Source organism: Mustela erminea, chromosome 11 (genome assembly GCF_009829155.1).
Source record: "Mustela erminea isolate mMusErm1 chromosome 11, mMusErm1.Pri, whole genome shotgun sequence".
NCBI lineage: Eukaryota > Metazoa > Chordata > Mammalia > Carnivora > Mustelidae > Mustela > Mustela erminea.
Window position 1 is genome coordinate 12,939,376 of NC_045624.1, and position 18,939 is coordinate 12,958,314.

At 49.7% G+C, this 18,939-nt stretch overlaps 1 protein-coding gene and 1 long non-coding RNA gene across 2 annotated transcripts in view; one reads left to right on the forward strand and one right to left on the reverse strand.

The window, feature by feature from the left end:
• Nucleotides 1-18,939, reverse strand: part of TMEM178B (transmembrane protein 178B) — a 330,441-nt gene that overhangs the window by 226,240 nt on the left and 85,262 nt on the right. The window lies entirely within an intron of this gene.
• LOC116568720 lies at nt 9,066-15,597 on the forward strand. Its single transcript, XR_004276743.1, has 3 exons — nt 9,066-9,524; nt 13,613-13,776; nt 15,184-15,597. It is a non-coding gene; the product is annotated as an uncharacterized LOC116568720 (long non-coding RNA).

Consider the following 18,939-nt stretch of genomic DNA (forward strand, 5'->3'; position numbering starts at 1 on the left):
CCAGGCCTGTGCAAAACCCAGGGGACACCACGGTCCCTGGTCTGGGAGCCAGAGCAGAACCACAGCGGCCTGGCTCTGTGCATGGGCTGCCACGTTGCGGGGCTAGTCACACAAAGGGGACAAGACACAAGCACTTTCCCTACCGAGACGGTCAAGCCACCACACGCTCAGGCAACTGTCTCTTCTCATTGTTTGGTTTGTCTGTATCTTGGTTACCTCCTGCCAGACCCAAATTAGTTCAAGCCCCTGAAGAAATTATTGGATTGTGAAGCTGTCATTCCACGAATTAGCTATCTGTCCCACGCATTTCATCAACGGGCCATCCTCATCCAAGCCATTACTCACATCCGTCCTTCAACAGGGCAGCGTTGAAGAAAGAACTCTGCCCACACACACAAAACTTTCCTTGTGACCAGAAAGCAGACCAGTAAGAGAAAGCAATTTGGGGAGGGCCCTTGGGCCTGCTGGGAATTCACACCCTGACGCGCCCACCCCAGGCCCACTCCCCCGTCTCCTCCACCTGGACACCGCACACCCCATCGACCTGCCCAAGGAGCACAGCCAGAAAGGGGACGAGGCCAGATTGGCGTGACCTGTGTGGGCTCTGGACATCAGGGTTTCCTGTTGATCACTTACCCGCCATCTGTTTAATAAGCCCTTTGGACAGTTTTCCAGAGCGCCCCCACCCCCACCCCGCGCCCCTAGCTCAGCTGCTCGTCTGTGTTCATGGAATCCACAGCCTTTTCCTTTCTGGAAAAATCGGAACACGGCTTTCCTGCCTCCAGGCTCACAGCACTCCAGAGGCCCCCTCGGAGGGTCGGGTCCCCCTACATCAACAGGACGGCCCCATGGGAGAAAACGCCCCCCTGCCAGCTCCTCCCTGGCCCTCAGAGTCCCCTGGCGCCCAACACTGCAGTTAACAACCAGAACGGGGGGGGGCGCCTGGGGGCTCAGCTCATGATCTCAGGGTCCTGGGATGGAGCCCCACATGGCGCTCCCTCCTCAGAGCGGAGTTGGCTTTTCTCTCTCTCTCTGCGCCGCCTCCTGCTCCTCTCTCTCTCAAATAAATAAATAAAATCCTTAAAGAAAAAAAAAAACCAGACCGGCGGCCTCCCTGCTGGGTGATCGGCTCTCACAAGCGAGCTCGGGGTCCCCGTCTCCCCGCAGAGCGTGGCTCCCACACCTCTGCCTCCGGCTCCCCCCACCCCACCAGCCCCTCTGTGCTGCTCTATCCGTGACTATGCTCCTGGACCCACAGCCAAATAGCGTCCAACCCTCCACCATCTTCTGTGCTAAAGGCCACCTCGTCATTTTAAGATCTACGACGGTTTTTACCCAGATTTCCACATTCCTGGGTTCTGAATGCCTTTCCCCCCTTTCTGAATCTTTTTAGCAGGTTTTCAACAAGACATGTTCAAATGTCATTACACAGCAACCCCCTCACCAAAGGAAATAAAGAAGGACGGGTTCTTATCCTGGCCCCCACAACACCCATCTTCCCGGTAAGGCTCGGGGCTGCTGCTTTTCCTCATTTGCTTGTGTGTTTTCCAGCTTGAAACGAGCTGCTTGGGAAAGAAGAAGGTGAGGTATGGCTTTAAATTACCATGGAGGGTGTAGTAAATAACCCATTCCCTTATTCCCCTATCACGGCCCTAATAACCTTCTAGAAAGTTCAGAGCCCCAAGCCATCACTGCCCTCCCCACGGCCCCCCTCCCAGGGCTCAGACACCCAGCGCGCGAGGCCGCAGCTCCTCCAGGCAGTTTCGGCTGGTGGAAGGATCATCAATCTCCAGGCTCTGACAGACAAACGAGGCGAGAAGGAGACCAAGTCTGGTTTTTCTCTGGAAAACAATGAGCTCATGCTTTCTCTCCGGGGACCCAGGAAGTGGAGACAGATCTCAAGATGGGGAGACAGTGATGGAGACAGGCAGGAGTGATGAAGAATGGGCAGGAAAGAGGGAGGAGGCCAGTCGGGCACTTTTTTAATGTCACTTTTGATAAGAATCCCCAGCTCTCAGGCCAGAGGGAAACATCCATTTTCTTTAAATTAAGGATCCAGCATGAGGCAGTTGTCCTAAAGGGGAGGGACAGCGAGAAGATAAACTAGTCAGAAATTCTTCATTCTGCTCCTTCAGAGAAAAGAGGATTGTTCATGAGTCACCAAAATTGCAAATCCTACAGCAAAAATGGTTCTGCCTTTCTCTGTCCCTGCTGCTCGGGTGTGGGGTTCAAGATCGGATACGTGGACGAAGACTTCAGGTAGCTTTTCCAATGGTGGGCCTAACACCCCCTCCCCCGTGGGAATCTTCATAAGGCCAAAGGTCAGTCATTTCTGACAGGCCGAACCAGATTTAAAAAAAGGAGAATTCAGACAGCTGTCCAGATGTTTCTAAACAGCTAAATCAATGTCTGATTGCGGCTAGGGGAAAAAGATATCCAGATTACAGAGTTTTCTGGTTTTCATTTGGGAAAAGGGAGTTATATAATCCTGATTTTCTTTACCAGTTAATTCAGAGAGAGAGAGAGAGAGAGGAGAGAGATTGTATGTGTGTCCCTATGTATCCCCGTCCGGAAGCGTGTGTGTGTTTGGGGCAGGATCAGAGGAAGAGGAGTTGTAGATCAGAAACCAAACCCAGGTGATCATTTTACTCCTCACCCTGTTGTGTGCCTTAGCTAAACAATGAATGGAAACTAAAGCTCACAAAAAGAAAGCAGAAAGCCCCAACAAATTATGTGGGTTTTTTTTTTACCTCTCTTTCCAAAACTGACTGTTTTCTTGTTGAAGTTAATTGGCTTGACTGGAGATGTTAAGCGTTAACTTTGCCGGACTAACTAGTTGGAATGAACTCGAACCCGGTGTGAATATGTGACCAGTGAATTGTCCCCCGTGACTCCAGCAGCCCTCCTGGGGTTGAGGGCCTGGGCCCCGGAGCTTGCCTGGGGCTGCGCCTGGCTTTGAGATTTGTGGGGGTAGGACAGTGGCCAAATTAATGCAGGCTTCCGTGCTTCCACTTTGAGAAGAACCCAATTTATTTTAAAGATTTTATTTATTTATTTGACAGACTGAGATCACAAGTAGGCAGAGAGGCAGGCAGAGAGAGAGGAGGAAGCCGGCTCCCTGATGAGCACAGAGCCCGATGTGGGGCTCGATTTCAGGACCCTGGGATCATGACCTGAGCTAAAGGCAGAGGCTTTAACCCACTGAGCCACCCAGGCGCCCCGTGCCTCCACTTTGAAGGGAGAGGATGCAAACATCCACCCCACAGGGGGCGCTGAGAGATTTCAGTGAATTAATACAGATAAAGCACGGAACACCAGGCTCACTGTAAGCTCTCCATAAGGTCTGCGGCTATACTATATCCACAGAAGATGTTGATTTCTTACAAATCAAAACCACAATGAGATATCACCTCACACCAGTCAGAATGGCTAAAATTAACAAGCCAGGAAATGACAGATGCTGACGAGGATGTGGAGAAAGGGAACCCTCCTACACTGTTGGTGGGAATGCAAGCTGGTGCAACCACTCTGAAAAACAGCATGGAGGTTCCTCAAAATGTTGAAAATAGAGCTGCCCTATGACACAGCAATCGCACTACTGGGTATTTACCCTAAAGATACAAACGTAGTGATCCGAGGGGCACGTGCACCCGAATGTTTATAGCAGCAATGTCCACAATAGCCAAACTATGGAAAGAACCTAGATGTCCATCAACAGATGAATGGATCATGAAGAAGTGGTATATATATACGATGGAATACTATGTGGCCATCAAAAGAAATGAAATCTTGCCATTGGCAATGACGTGGATGGAAGTAGAGGGCATTGTGCTGAGTGAAATAAGTCAATCAGAGAAAGACAATTATCATATGATCTCCCTGATATGAAGAAGTTGAGAGGCAATGTGGGGGGTTTGGGGGGTAGGAAAGGAATAATGAAACAAGATGGGATCGGGAGGGAGACAAACCATAAGAGACTCTTAATCTCACAAAACAAACTGAGGGTTGCCAGCAGGGGGATGGGGATAAGGAGAGGATGGTTGGGTTATGGACACTGGGGAAGGTATGTGCTATGGTGAGTGCTATGAATTGTGTAAACCTGGCAATTCACAGACCTATACCCCTGGGGCTAATAATACATTCTATGTTGAGAATACACCATGAAAGTTTCATACACCATAAAGTTTTTTTAAGACACGAAGTGAGCACGTATCTGGCATGTTTTTGCAAAAGAAATGCATGCCCTAGGAGACAGGTTGCAGGCATCCTGTCCTTTCCCTGCCTTGTGCACTTTCTCAACTGGGCTCTGGCTTGCCCCCTACCCCAGCTCAGGGCCCTTTCCCATAGGCTCCAACCCTGGCTATATCCCACCACCATGCTCCCACCCCAAGGACTGAGACCACTGCCCCCCCCCCCACTGCCAGCCACCTCTAAGACCTGTTACAGCAGTGACCTTCCTGAACGCATCTGCTCACTCAACCCTCACGACAACAATCACAGAAGCATCACTCCGAATGAACAGGATTAAGAAGTTGGACCACCCGTAACCAGCAAAGAGGCTGTGGGGGGAAAATGTCTGCCCGGTGAGGACACGGGTGGGAGCCAGGATGGAATTTCTCTTTTACACTTTCTGGAAATGCTGTCTCACATTCTACCTCCCAACCAAAATAGCAAAAACCCGACAGAGTCAGGGAATATCAGGGTTTGGTAAAGACTGAGGGGAAAGCAGCTTTCGGACAGGTGCTGGGAGTGTAAGTTGTTATAAACACTTGACAAAAACCAAGTGAACTAGAGAGGCATATGCCCTACCGCCCAAAATTAAGCCCTCGTGGGCAAACTCCTAGTATGTGGGCAAGGATGTTCCGTACAGCACTGATCAACCTAAAGGTCCATCAGTTAGAAAAAGAAAAAATGGTTATGGTCACAGGATAGGCGATTCTACGATAGTTTAAATGAAAAAACTAGAACTGTGCATATTGAGACAGAAAGAGTCCTCAAAATATAATGTTGAATGAAATAACAGAACTGTAGAGTCACACCTACAGTGTCTTTGCACCTTTTTATATTTTAAGTTTTTCCTCCCTTAAAAAAATGTACTCTTTTGGGACCCAATGAAAAAAAAAAAATACAATCTCACTTCAGGAAGAAAGCCACCTGTTCTCTTAACAAAATCAAAGGCACGTGATCTAAGTTTTAACGGCGGGAGACCCTCCCAGGGGGCCCTGGCTCACCTCCAGCTGACCTTCTCCTACAGCTTCTCACTAACCACCCATGAGCCCCACTCCCCTCCCCTAGTGCACACAGGTGCCAGCCCTGCAGGGCTGGATGCCAAGTAGGACAAAGACACAGAGACAGAGGAAAGAAGAAGGGAGCACAGGACACAGCGAACACTACCCGGTGCTGGGGGAGAGAGGGAAGGTCATGGATGGCTGAGGACATCAGGGAACCTGGGCAAAGTGGGAGAATCATGCTCACCAGCCCGGCAGGGTGCAGGACGTGGAAGAAGGGGTCGCCTGGGGCCAGCCAGTGTTTGACGAGTCCACAGCTGAGTCCACAAGAGAAGACTACTCCAGAGTCAGGTTTGCTGGGGCCCCAGAGGGGATCACTGGGGTTAGTGCCAGAGTACCGAGGGGGAGAACTCAGGCAGGGGACTGTCCAAGCACCAGAGCGGGACCCGGCTACAGGTAGAGGCACGGACTAGGAGGACACACGCGAAGCCCTTCTGATGGACACTGGCTTCGTAGCCCCTTGGATGTGACCTGCTCCTGCAGTAACAAGTATAGCATCATCCCTCCCTCGTGCAGGGCTGGTACCGCTGCTGCATCTGAGCCTAACAGCTGGTCCAACTCCCAGAGCGCAGGAGCAGAGAGGTGGCGAGCCGGTGCCCTCTGGGACCCCAGGCATCAAACTGAGTGAGCGGAGGAGAGCACACCATCCCGATGGAGTAACCTGCTCCTCGACAGGCTGCCAGAGCCGCCCTAAGGGCAGGGAACAGTGCTCCTGGGCCCCTCACAGAACTGGCACGGCACCAGCTTGGGGGGGGGGGAGGCTTGGGGAAGGGGACCCAGAATCCAGAAAGCAGAGCTGAGAGCAGAGGAACCCCCAGGGCAAACTCAAGTCATCAGAGGGGCAGGAGGCGGGGAAGGGTGCAGGGCGGATGGAGCGGTGAAAAGAGAACACAGGCAGCTATCACTGGAGACATTTCTACTCCCTCGTGTTTGCCTCGCTTCTAGAAGAGGGACTACATGAAGATTTTCTAAATGAAAATAAATAAGACGACACCATCCCAGAGAGGTGGTGCTCCAAGTGCACACCACAGCGAAGCTTCTGGAATAGAATGAGACTCCAAGCAGCCTAGGGTTTGAGGGCAGGTAAGAAGTCGCCAAAGCCTGTGGAAACTGAACCACCAAGACAGTGAAATAGACCCGTGGAAACGGAGAATATCATACAGAGCGTCCCACCCTATCTGGTCTCCAGCCATCCCCCCGCCGGGAGCCCCGTTAGCTCCCAGGACGGCCAGGATGGTGTTCGTGCTGCTTCCTTCTCCCGGCCAGCCACTCCCCTCTCGCCCGGCCCAGGCAGTCACCTAGGGCTCCACTCCACCCTGCCCCCCAACACCCCAACAGGTTTCTCTATCGCCTCTAATGTCTCAGCTGATCTCAGACCCTCCCTGCTACCTTCTGTCTCCATGAAATTTCCCACATGTCCCTGTGTCTCTCCAGGCTCTAGAGGCCCCGACTCTTCCCCCACACACACCCCCTGCCCGCATTGTCTAGCTGGCGGGCAGAGTGATGGAATGGAAGGACTGGACCGGAATTCAGACATCCAGGGGCAGCCTAAAACACACAAGCATTTACTGTATGGTCCGTAGAAGTCATGGACAGGGCGGCTTATGTAATATTTGTCTCACATTCTGGAAACTAAGTCCAAGATCAAGGTGCCAGGGCTGTTTTCTGAGGAGATCGCTCCTCCTGGCTGCCTTGCTCTGTCCTCACATGGCACAGAAGGGGAGAGTGGGGAGGAATAGAGCGGCAGGGCAGGTCTTAGAGGAACACCAGTTCTATCCAATTAGCCTTATGGTGCCTCATTTAATATCAATGACCTCCTGAAGGCCCTGTCTCCAAATAAAGTCACTTTGGCAGTTAGGGCTTTAGCACCAGAACCCTGGAGTGACTCAGTTCAGTCCAAGGCACAGTAATGGTGGCAGCTCAAGTCAGTAGGAAAAAGATGACTTATTTATAACTGGTATTCCAAAAACTGGGTGACAATTACATTGAAGACATACTTTTTACACCTTAAACCAGAATTAAGTCCAAGTAGATCAAACAATTATTTGGAAAAGAATTCATAAAAGTATCGGAAGAAACCATGAGAAAACGCCTTTGTAGCCATAGGGGGAGAAAGCCTTCATGTCTATGACATGAAATCCCCAAGAGAACATATTGAGAAGTCTGACTATGCAAAAACACAAGATTTCTGCCCAGCAAAACCCACTATAAGCAAAATCAAAAGAGAGAGATTTGCAACAGAAATCACAAAGGACTGATTTCCCTCATACATAAAAAGCACCTACAAATCACTAAGCAAAAGATCACCAATCCGATTTTTAAATGACCAAAAGGCGAACAGACAGCTCACGGGCCTACAAAGGGACCTTGCATATAAAGATGCTCAAGAGCACTCCAAAAGAGAGAACGATAAATTAAATCAGCACCGATCTGGCATTTTCAACAACCATTCTGGCAAAGGTCCACCAGTTTGATCACACACTGTGAGGTAAGATGTGGGGGAAACCAACACACTCATGAATTGCTGTTGGAGTGTAAATTTTGTAAATTTGTACAGCCTCTCCAGAGGGCAATTCATCAATATCTTTAAAAATTACAGAAGCTCAATTTGACCCAGAAATTCCACTTTTAGTAATTTATCTGGGAGATGCAGTCTCACAGGTGTGAAATGACATACCGACAAGGTTATTCATTGCCACTTTGCTTACAAGAGCAACCTAAATTTCCATCGATAGAAGAATGGCTAAATAAATTATGGTATATCCACAGAATGGAAGGCAACACAGCATCTTTAAAAAGGCAGCTCGTTATAAACAGATATGGAAAGCCTTATGGGATAAATTAAATGGAAATAAGCAAGGTACAGAACAGTGTCTAAAGTGCGCCAAATTTCTGTAAGAAGCAGGGAAAGATGGTAAACAGACACACAGGCAGATGCTTGCACACACATAAGACACCTCTGGAAGGAAACTAATAACATTGGTCGTCTGGGGCAGGAGGATTGGAAGGTCAGGAAAATGAAAAGGAAAACAAAAAATGTTCCTCATAGATCCTTTGATACTTTTAGGATGATGGACCCTGTGATGTATCACTTTACGAAACAGTCTGTTACAAGGCTCCAAACGAAACAAGGTAAAAGAATCTAACAGAAACTTCAACTCTGCCTCGGCTCTGCCCAGAGCTGTCTAGAGTCCGTCACTTCAGCTCTGGGAACTCCAGATGCTGGGTCCTGCCCTCCCGATGCCACCGGGCTCAGCATCCCGGGTGGACCTCAGCAGACACCTTGGAGTTCTCTGCACTCAGAATCCTTCTCCCCACAACCTGGGTGTCCCTCTCTAAACCCAGGCTTCTGTGAGGCCGAGGTCAGTGCCACATTCCTGCTGCTAACTCGGCCTTGACCTTGCATACTGGTTCCTCCAAGCAGGGTGGCTCCACTTTCCCTGGATGGGATGGATGGCTGGATTCCCAGCCCTGGCTGCAGCTGGGGAGGCTCCGACACAGGCTCCCATGCACTGACCCAGCAGTACACAGCCTGCCTCTTAGTTCCTGTCGTTCTGCTTATCTGCTTACCGTGTTTGTGGCTGCTGCCCTAGGGGCCCCCTCCCAGGGCTTGAGAGAGCACCACCTCCCCTCACTCGCCTCTCACGGCCAACCCATCAGAGCGTCCCTCTGGGAAACAGCTCAAGTCTGGCCCTCAGCTACGTTCTAGAACACTGCAGTGAGGGATTCTCTCTGGTCATTTGATGTTGGTTCCGGGTTATGTTACAACAGCCCAGACAACCTGTCGTGAGGTCCTCTGCCGGCTTGGGCGCCACAGCTGCCACAAGATGAAACACCACCGCGGTGTGGACCTTCAGGGTTACGCTGGCCCCACTCTTCTTCCAAAGGATGCATCAACCGCCTTGTTTGGGCTTCAGGTTCCTTGTCAGTTCATCCAACACCAGGCCACCTGGCCCTGGAGCTCCTCCGCCAAGATTCTGAGACACCACCCAGCTCTCTATTACCAACAAATGACTCCAGCTGTTTGCAGGGCTGCTTGGTTTGAACAAGTACGTGACCTTGATTCTCTCTGGGCTTATCTTCAATCCACAGCGCATCCCCGACTTTCGAGGCAGCCTGTAATTTTTGTGTGTCCTCTTATGTGAGTACTTCAAGGTCACAATCACCGGCACACAGCAATCAGCTCTCAAATGACTGCCTTAATGGATGTTGTTTGCAGCTTATCCTAACTAGAATGTAAGCTTATTTCTTTTTTATCTCCTCATAACACCTAGGGATGTGCAGTGCTCTGCATACAGATGTAGGACACGTGGGGCCGGGAGCCAGAAGGCCTGATCTCGGGGCATCTGGGTGGCTCAGTGGGTTATGCCTCTGCCTTCGGCTCAGGTCATGATCTCAGGATCATGGGATCAAGCCCCATATCGGGCTCTCTGCTCAGCGGGGAGCCTGCTTCCTCCTCTCTCTGCCTACTTGTGATTTCTCTCCATGTCAAATAAATAAAATCTTTAAAAAAAAAAGAAGAAGAAGAAGAAGGAGGAGGAGGAGGAGGAGACCTGGTCGGAAGTCTCTCAACTTCTCCCTGACTCAGTTTCCACGTGTGTAAAAGGACAACAAGAACATCGACCTCACAGGCTGCTGTGAAGACCTAAGGAGTTCAAGTGTATGAAGGTGAAAATGGATTCAGCCATCACACACAACACAGAAACTACACGAATTAATGTACTGACAGTCATTTTATAAACATCAAAGAAGGGCTTCTAGAAGATACAGGCTCTGTGCTATCCAAGGGGACTTGTGATGCTTCTGCAGCCCTGGCACTCAATGACTCCCCCACCAGGCTGCGGAGGCAGGAGCCCCGAAGCAAGCCCAGCCTGTGTTAACAGCCCCTGGGGGGTGTTACCCGTTACTCTCTGTCTCGTGGAATGAGGACAACCACCTTTGAAGGTTCCCCAAGTTCTATCTCCTGGAACCCAGAGAAATCCCGCCTCAGGGGCCTGCCCCACACGAACGGCTTCACTACTCAGCCCTGCTGCTCAAACAGCCATGCGCTGATCCACCACGTGACCCTCTACCCCAGCGTGAGACTGGGGAGCAGCCCCTCCTGGACCACAGCCACCCGGGACCAGGGCCCAGCTCGGGACACTTAACCGCACCAACGGGATCCTCCCTCAAGTGAAAAGGACACCAGAAACGTTGAAAGGATGAAGGTGAAGTTGAAAAAGTGCCATGAGATCTGGCTGGTACCAAGGAAACCAGGATAAATAACCCAAAAATATGAGGGAGCCAGGCAGGGGGGAAGCTGGGGAGAGAGAGGTGAGGAAGCAGCAGAGGCGCGGAGGGAGGGGGCAGGACCAGGACTGCCCCAGCTCTTTCCCTTCCCAGCTGAGGTGTACCCTCCCAAACAACCCCTCTACTCATCTTTGTGCGTTCCTGGAAGTCGAGCCAGCCAGCCTACAAAACTCCGGGTACCTTGAAAAGGCATCCAGTTGCCAAAACACAGCTCCCTCTCCAGACCGCAACTATGGGCACCACCTCCCTGGCCCCTGAGGATGAACTCTGGTTTCCTACCCGTGACCTTGACTCTTTGACCATGAACTCAACCTGTCAGCCTAACTCCTTGAGAATGGCTTTCTCCCCACCACCACATACACATACCCCACAACCCAAAAACCCTGTTTTGTTTTTTTATAGTATCAAGTCACAATGGGCAGGAGAGAAGACCCAGTCATTAAGGATTGAAAAGTTCCAAGAAACTGAAGTTCCAAAAGGAGTGAATTCTCAGGAGAGACTGATCAAGAATCAAAGTCCTCATGGATATTATAATTAAGACCCTCTATAGAGCCCTGTTCTGTGCGAGGCTCTGTGTGAGAGGCTAAGTACCACTCCCCACAGAGCACTGGAAGGACCATCACAAGCCCAAGCCAGGCCTGCTGGGGCCTTCAGACATGTCGGTCACATCTGGAAGGTCAGTAGGGCAGCTACAGCCCAGAGCAAGTGTTGCTGAGTGGAATTCGAAGTATCTGTAGTCGAGTCCCAGGACTGCCTGTCTCTTTGCCTCTCTGGGCCTTCCAGAAGTTTCTCTGCACCAAAGGCCATTGAGACTGCTGGGCAAACATCCATCCTAAGGGAAAGTCGCTGTGCATATCTCGGTCCAAGGACACAGAATCAGAAGGAGGGGAGAGGGACTCCAAAGGCAGGAGGATGTGTTGCTGAAGTCCCTAGGCACCTGGCCCCGGGGATTCTTACCAGAGTGCCCCAGGGAAGAGAGGCAGGACAAAATAAATAGAAGTGCCAGTTGCCAAAAGTCCCTGAAAGACACTGCCCTCTCCCCCACACGAGGCAGCATGGCTTGATGATCCTCGAAACACAAGGAGCGAGTCTTTCCTTGTTAATGAAATGACAAGCAAGAGCCAGGCTCCTGGGAAGTCAGGGGCACAGCAGCAGGATGGACCAGCCTCCACGTGGGACAGACACGGAGAGCAGAAGCTCCACCACATCAGACATGGAGAGAGGCAGGAGACCCGAACAGGCCACCGGGCAGGTGTCACTGGAGGAGAGGACAGATCTTGACACGGTCTGAAGGAAATGTCCGAGCCCTCCAGGTAGCCAAAGACAGCCACACTTAGAAGCATACATGGGACGCCACGGGAGGGATTTGAGGGTCGCGGAAGAACAAGCACGGGGGAAGAAAGATGGTGAACATAAGAACCTAACCCACGCTTGATCCCTGAAGTGAGAGAGCACAAGTGTGGCTGTACCACTCACCCCACCAGGTACAACCCAGTCAACGCTTCCCAAGCAGCTGGGCAAAATACCATGCAAGACTACGGAGAAGAGGTGCCCTCCGGGATCTCACTGATACAACCGGTGTCCCGACACACTGTCCTTCTCCGTAGTGACGGCTAACGGCCTGTGCTGTTCTGTGGCAGACCTTGTGAAACACCCCCCAAGAAATCCATAAAGAATGTCTCTCCTTTGGTTAAAACCCTCCATATGAAAGAAAGACATTCCAGAAAGCATTAGTGAGAGGTGCCCAGCTAGGAGAGGTGTCCTGCCAGAGGCTGGCCCCAGAGGACTGGTTCTACTGTGTCTGAAGGGAGAGATTCCTTTGCAGGGACCATACCTGGCTGCTCTGTGCAGGGAGGAGGCCCATGGGCTGGGGCTAATTCAACCACAGGCCAGCATCTGGACAAACCCACAACCCTCAGCTCAGAACATGCCACTGTTAGGAAATGCTCTTGTTTACCAAACATCAGAATCTTCTAGATGTTCACGCTCACCGTCATTCACGTGATTAGGTATTGGGCATGGCTCTGGATGCTGGGAGGGATGAACTTCATACAGTCTCAGCGGTTTCCAGTGTAATTTGGGAAGGGGAGCAGGGAATCCCCTTGGGAGAGGAATCAGAAGAGGAAGAAAGCTGGAAATCAAGTCTAAGGAAATGTCACATCAGTAAATACAGAGATCTATTTGGTTAGGTTAGGTTATAGATTATCAATGGTTAGGACATAAACAGGTGCTTCCCCAACTGTTTGAAATCAGAAAAAGATACTTATTTACATGTCTGATTTGCTCAACCGGCTGTTTTTTCCTAGGAAACACAAAGAATAATTCTAATGCCAGAGCTGCTGGAAGAATGAAAAGTCTTGAGTTCATAAAGCACTTTCTACCATTTACCAAGTAAATTCCAGGTGCATTTTTGACAGTTAAGGGGAAAGCCAAGGCCCTGGAATTTGGGAGTGAGCCTGCTGACGAAGGGATGAGCTAGGAAGGTGCCAAAGGTTACAAGCTGGTTTCCTCTATCCTTGGTTCACTGAACCCCACGCTGCTGCAAGAGTTGAGGTCTGGGAAGAGGCCAGGAAGGAACATCTCTTACACTGAGGTCCCCAGGCTTCCACTTTGTAGGACTTAGAGTCAACACTGTTTTTATGATGAGTAACTTGGGCCATGTTTTATACCCATGAACACCATTTCAACATGCGGACCAGTCAACGCCAACATCCACACCATCCCGTCTGCTGGTTTCCCCCACTAAGTCTTACCAGCCTGGCAGCCCATTTCTTTTCCATTCCCTGTGTAAGTCCAGAGAAACCATGCCCTAGAATTGGACTTAAGCCCAATAGGAAGAATCCAAAGTTCTCCTTGGCTGCAAATAAGGTATCCTTAGTTCTGAAGGTCTTCTCGGTCATTGTGTCCTGAGGCTAATGCAGAGGAAGTGTGAGTCTCTCCGCCCCCCCCACCCCCCCCACCCCCGTTGCCCAGGACACACTCTTAACTTCCCAGGCCCCTGGAACGCCTAAACTTTAATTTTCTCTGTATCATAGTTCTCTTAGGTCCAGCCTCAAGGCCTGAGGACCTCAGATGCAAGCTAACAGGGACTAGTGTGCAACTGGAAATAAGCAGACCTGGGCAAGAAGAACTCCCCAGCTCCAGGTCTAGACCTGAATAAGCATCTCCAGCAGTCCAGATATCAACATAGACATCAATGGTAAGACTGCCTGTGGGATACGACTTTTGTCCCCATGAAGGTGACTCAGGGAAGGAAGAGAGAGTGGCCATCAGATACAGGGCACAGAGCAGGGGATGGGGCCCGAATGAATGCCATGCTTTAACATAGATTTGTATTTTATTTAGCTTGTTATTGTATTAACCCATTTCTACCAATTCTCTCTCTCTCTGCCGTTTTGATGTATTAATAAGCACAAAGGAAAAAATTCTGTTGTTTCAAAGGCTTAAATTCACGGAAAGTTAAGGACTCCAGGCTATTTATATCCTAATCAGATCTTCTCAAATACGGGCAGAGGTGGGAGGACTGATGGATGTGGTGTGGGAGCACGGAGCACAGTGTACGGCTAGGGTGGGAGCTTTGGACAAGGGCAGCGAGGCCAAGAGAGGCAAAGGGGCTGTGGGAGAGGGTTAGAGAGGGGAGAGCCACGTACATTCAAGACTGAACGGGACAAAGTCAAACTTCATCTCCTTTGCAACAAGGCCAAGGGTCAGCCTGGCACTGGGCTTTCACGTGGCCCTGAGGACAGAGGGCACTTGCTCAGGGTGGCCTGCCCTGACACTGGCATTAAAAATGCATTCCCTTCTACCTTGCCCTTAATAGCGCCCTGTCCTGAACCACTTAAATCCCACTCCATGCAGCCCTTTCTCTGCTAAAGGTCACTTTAAATTCTAAATATTGTCAAACAGAACCTGAACTGCAACTATTTCTCTAGACCTAATCTTCTGTTGTCAGCAAATTCGGAGGGGGAAAAAAATCAATGAAGGGATTAGCTGCAAGTGACATTGCATATTACAGCGGCCGTACACGGTGTCCAAGACGAAGCGCTTGCCAGCTGCTGATATTATGAGCCGTTCCAAGTGATGACTTTTTATCAGAAAACCTTTCCTGACCCTCTGTGTCTCCAAAGGGGGAAAAAAATGTTTAATTAATCAAAATGCCTTTTTTTCCAAAATGTTTCCTTTTTGGCAAATTCTGCCACTACTTCGCCTCAATTGGTATTAACGTGCAGGGTAGGGGATTGATGTTTAGAGTATCAGACCTTGGTACAGCTCTTTATCCGAGAAACTAAATTCTTTAATGGGAGTGAGGCTGAAAGAGAGCGTTTTCTTCCCCAACTTCTGGAAAAGTAAAGGAAGTTCTAGCAAGCATGTGCAGACCCTCAGCTTTCAAGTCTGGGGCCTGACCCCCGAGACCCGTGGGGTTCGGTTTTAGTAAAATCAGTGGTTCTCCTACTACACGGTTATCAGCTCACTTAACACAGTCACCTTGACTAAGCAAAAAAGCCAGCTGAGAGCCCAAAAATCAGTGAAAAGAGGGTTTGGGGCAAGCCCAAGCACCCATTTTGGGACAAGCCCACACACACAAAGTACACTTCTTTATTCACAGGAACATCCCTCGGCACCTGGTGCTGCTTCCTTTAGACAAATCCAATGAGCTTAATTATGGGACTCTGGAGGCCTGAGAAATTACAGAACAAAGTAGCTGCTGGAAGTAGACGAACTGACAGGAGCCAAGAGGAGGTCCGCCGGTGTCAAAGAAGGACACAGGAGAATAAAATGAAGATCTAAGATCTGGGAAGGCAGAGCAACCTGGGGCCACTTACAGAGGGGCAAACTGCCCAATAATCCTTGGGGACACGACTGCATTACGGCAAAATACAATACTTGACCTTATGAGGACGACAGTGTATCACCAATACCATCTTCTGGTACAAGCAAGCCACGTATGAAGGAAGAAAACTCTACAATCCATTCAAGTCATTTGAATGGACATTATGCCATGTTTATGGTTAAGTATAAAGCTTAAGTAATCTAAATATTTAACCTCTTTAGTTCAGTTCATACCTCAAAAACTTAGAAATTATTTGGGGTGCCTGGGTGGTGCTTTCAGTTAAGCATCCAACTCTTGGTTTTAGCTCAGGTTGTGATCTCAAGGTTGTGAGATTGAGCCCCAAGTCAGGCCCTGCTCTCAGCACAGAGTCTACTTGAGATTCTCTCTTCCTCTCCTTCTGTCCCTCCCACTCATGCTCTGTCTCTCTCAAATAAATTTTTTTTTTTTTTTTTTTTTTTTGGACAGAGAGACACAGCAAGAGAGGGAACACAAGCAGGGGCAGTGAGAGAGAAAGAGAAGCAGGTTTCCCACTGAGCAGGGAGCCTGATGCCGGGCTTGCTCCTAGGACCCTGGGATCATGACCTGAGCCAAAGGCAGCTGCTTAATGACTGAGTCACCCAGGTGTCCCTCAAATAAATAAGTCAAAGGAAGGGAGGGAGGGAGGGAAAAGGGGAGGGGAAGAGGAAAGGAAAGGAAGAGAGAAAGAAAAACAAAAAGAGAGAGGAAGGAAATAAAAAAGAAAGAAAGAAAAGGGACACCTGGGTGACTCAGTCAGTTAGGCATCTGTCTTCAGCTCAGGTCATGATCCTGGAGTCCTGGGACTGAGTCCCACATCAGGCTCCTTGCTCGGTGGGGAGCCTGCTTCTCCCTCTGCCTGCTCCTCCCCCTGCCTGTGCACTCACTCTCTCTCTTTCTCTCACAAATAAATAAAATCTTAAAAAGAAGAAGAAGAAGAGAAGGGTGCCTGGATGGCTCAGTTGTTAAGTGTCTACCTTCGGCTCAGATCATGATCCCAGGGTCCTGGGACTGAGGCCCACATCGGGCTCCCTGCTCGGCAGAAAGCCTGCTTCTCCCTCTCCCATTCCCCCTGCTTGTGTTTCCTCTCTCTGTTTCTCTGCCAAATAAATAAATAAAATCTTAAAAAAAAATAAGAACAACAAGAAAGGATTAAATATAACAAAATGAAGAGTGCTAAAATGTTCATTTCTCTGTCCTCCCAGAGGCATAATTCCTTTCTAATTTTTAAAGAGAACATCTCCACTAGAATCTCTTCAAAGCCTATTGATTCTACACCTTCAGCCTCATAAGAAATCCTTTTGTGATGGAAAACTCTGATGAAAAAGTAGAGAACCACTTTTCTCACCTGTATGGTCCCGTGCCCTTCTGTGAGTTGGCACCAAATACATTGCCAGTCCTCTTTTAGCCATAAATCTGCTTCCCCTTATTGATGGGAATGAGGTAAAAGGAAGGAGTGGGGCTTTTCTTTAAAAGCCCAGAGTCTTGGGACGCCTGGGTGGCTCAGTTGGTTGGACAACTGCCTTCGGCTCAGGTCATGATCCTGGAGTCCCGGGATCGAGTCCCGCATCGGACTCCCAGCTCCATGGGGAGTCTGCTTCTCTCTCTGACCTTCTCCTCGTTCATGCTCTCTCTCACTGTCTCTCTCTCATGTAAATAAATAAAATCTTTAAAAAAAATAAAAAATAAAATAAAAAAATAAAAGCCCAGAGTCTTAAAACGGAGCTGGCCAACGTGTGATACAAATACCCCAGCACCCCTCCCACACCATGGCAGGCAAGACCATCAAGCAACGTTAGCACAACACTTCCAAATCCTCCCCTCCACACAAATTCAGGCTACCATGATGGATTGATTGGGGTTGACATTCAGGGGAAAAAAAAAAAAAAAACCTGCAGGCCTAAATCATTGTCATACTGCTCCGATAGGATTTATACATTGTCAAGGTTGTAAGTTTCATGGGAGATAGGCTATCTTCTTCCATATCCCCACAACCTCAACCACGACCACAGTCTCCTCTTGAAGATCGGACGCAAATATCCCTCCTCAGGGAAGCCTTTTCCGAACACCTAGGGGAAAAGTTTAGGGAGGGGGTGGTGAAGTGATCAGTGGCTCCATTCTGTTTCCATGAAACTTTGCATATTATTCATTCAACTCAAGAAGGGAACATTTACTAAGTATCTACTCCATGTCAGGCACGGTGCTGGGCATTGGGGACAAATTCACGTATGTGACATGGTTCTTGCCTTTGAGGAGCTTACTTATAGTCCACCTTGTAGAATTTACTCTCTCTCTCGCTCTCTCAATCTCTCTCTTTCTCTCTCTCTCACACACACACACACACACACACACATACAAATACAGTTGTGCGGATCTCCTCTATAACAATACCTCACGGAATATTTTAACTAGGATTTAATGAGGAGAACAAAAGAATTAATTGAAAATGACTACTTCTGCTTTGGGATAGAACTTACACGTAATTATGTAGAGCAAACGAAGTACTGCACCTTCAACGTCTAATCGCTGATTTCCTCCGCCCTCAGCTGACGTGGCTGTAACTGTTTCCGCCCACATCTATTCCAGGCTAAATCTTCTCAGGCCCCACTCTGTGGCATCCTGGGCTGCCAGGAGGTCTTAGAGTCCTCCCTGATTACTACCGATGAGACTCTGCAACCAAACCTGCTTGTCTTCGGGGTGCTAGGTTCAGCATCCCTGACACCCCTCATCATGGACAGAGAAGTGGAGTCTGGAACTTTCTATGTAACACTATCAATATTCTCTCTGGCACCAACCCCTCAGGGTTTCACCCTTTAACCCAGGGCTCAGTAGTGTGGCGGGCACCTAGCAGGCTCTGCTTAAGCATTTGTGAATGAATGAATGAGTCATTGACACGAAATGACACAATGAAACAAACCACTGTCCTGGGAGTTGAAAACCTGGTTCCAACTGGGTGACCCTGACCAAGCAAGTTAATCTCTATGTGCCTCAGTTTCCTGTAAAAAACATAAGCATGGCCAGGAGGGACAGTGAAAATGTGTATCAAGCACTCACCACGGTGCCTGGAGGTCAGCAAGCACGTGACAAATGGCCGTAACCACTATGGCGCCAGCACAGCACACGGCAGGTTCTCGACAAGCATTTGCTCGAAATGAAGGTGCAGAGATCCCAACAGGAATTGCAGGCACGCGGCCCTGGGCTGCTCACCCATGTTCACCAGCCCCGTTTCACTGCTCGCCCGCTCCCCACCATCCCATGGGGGACACCGTCCCTGTCGCTGGCTCTCCCCTGTGACGCCCCTGCACCACTTTCTATACTGGATGTACAAGCATGCCTCGGAAGGCAGCCTCAAGAGGGAGACCGAGGCCGGCAAGCTCACCACGCACCCTGATCCCATGTAAGTCATGGCTGTGGGTCTGGCCAAGCCCCAGCCCGGAAACAACAGTGGGCAGAATAGTCTTAAAGACCCGGGTTCTCAACCTCACTCCATCACTTACCAACTGAGTGACCCCAGGC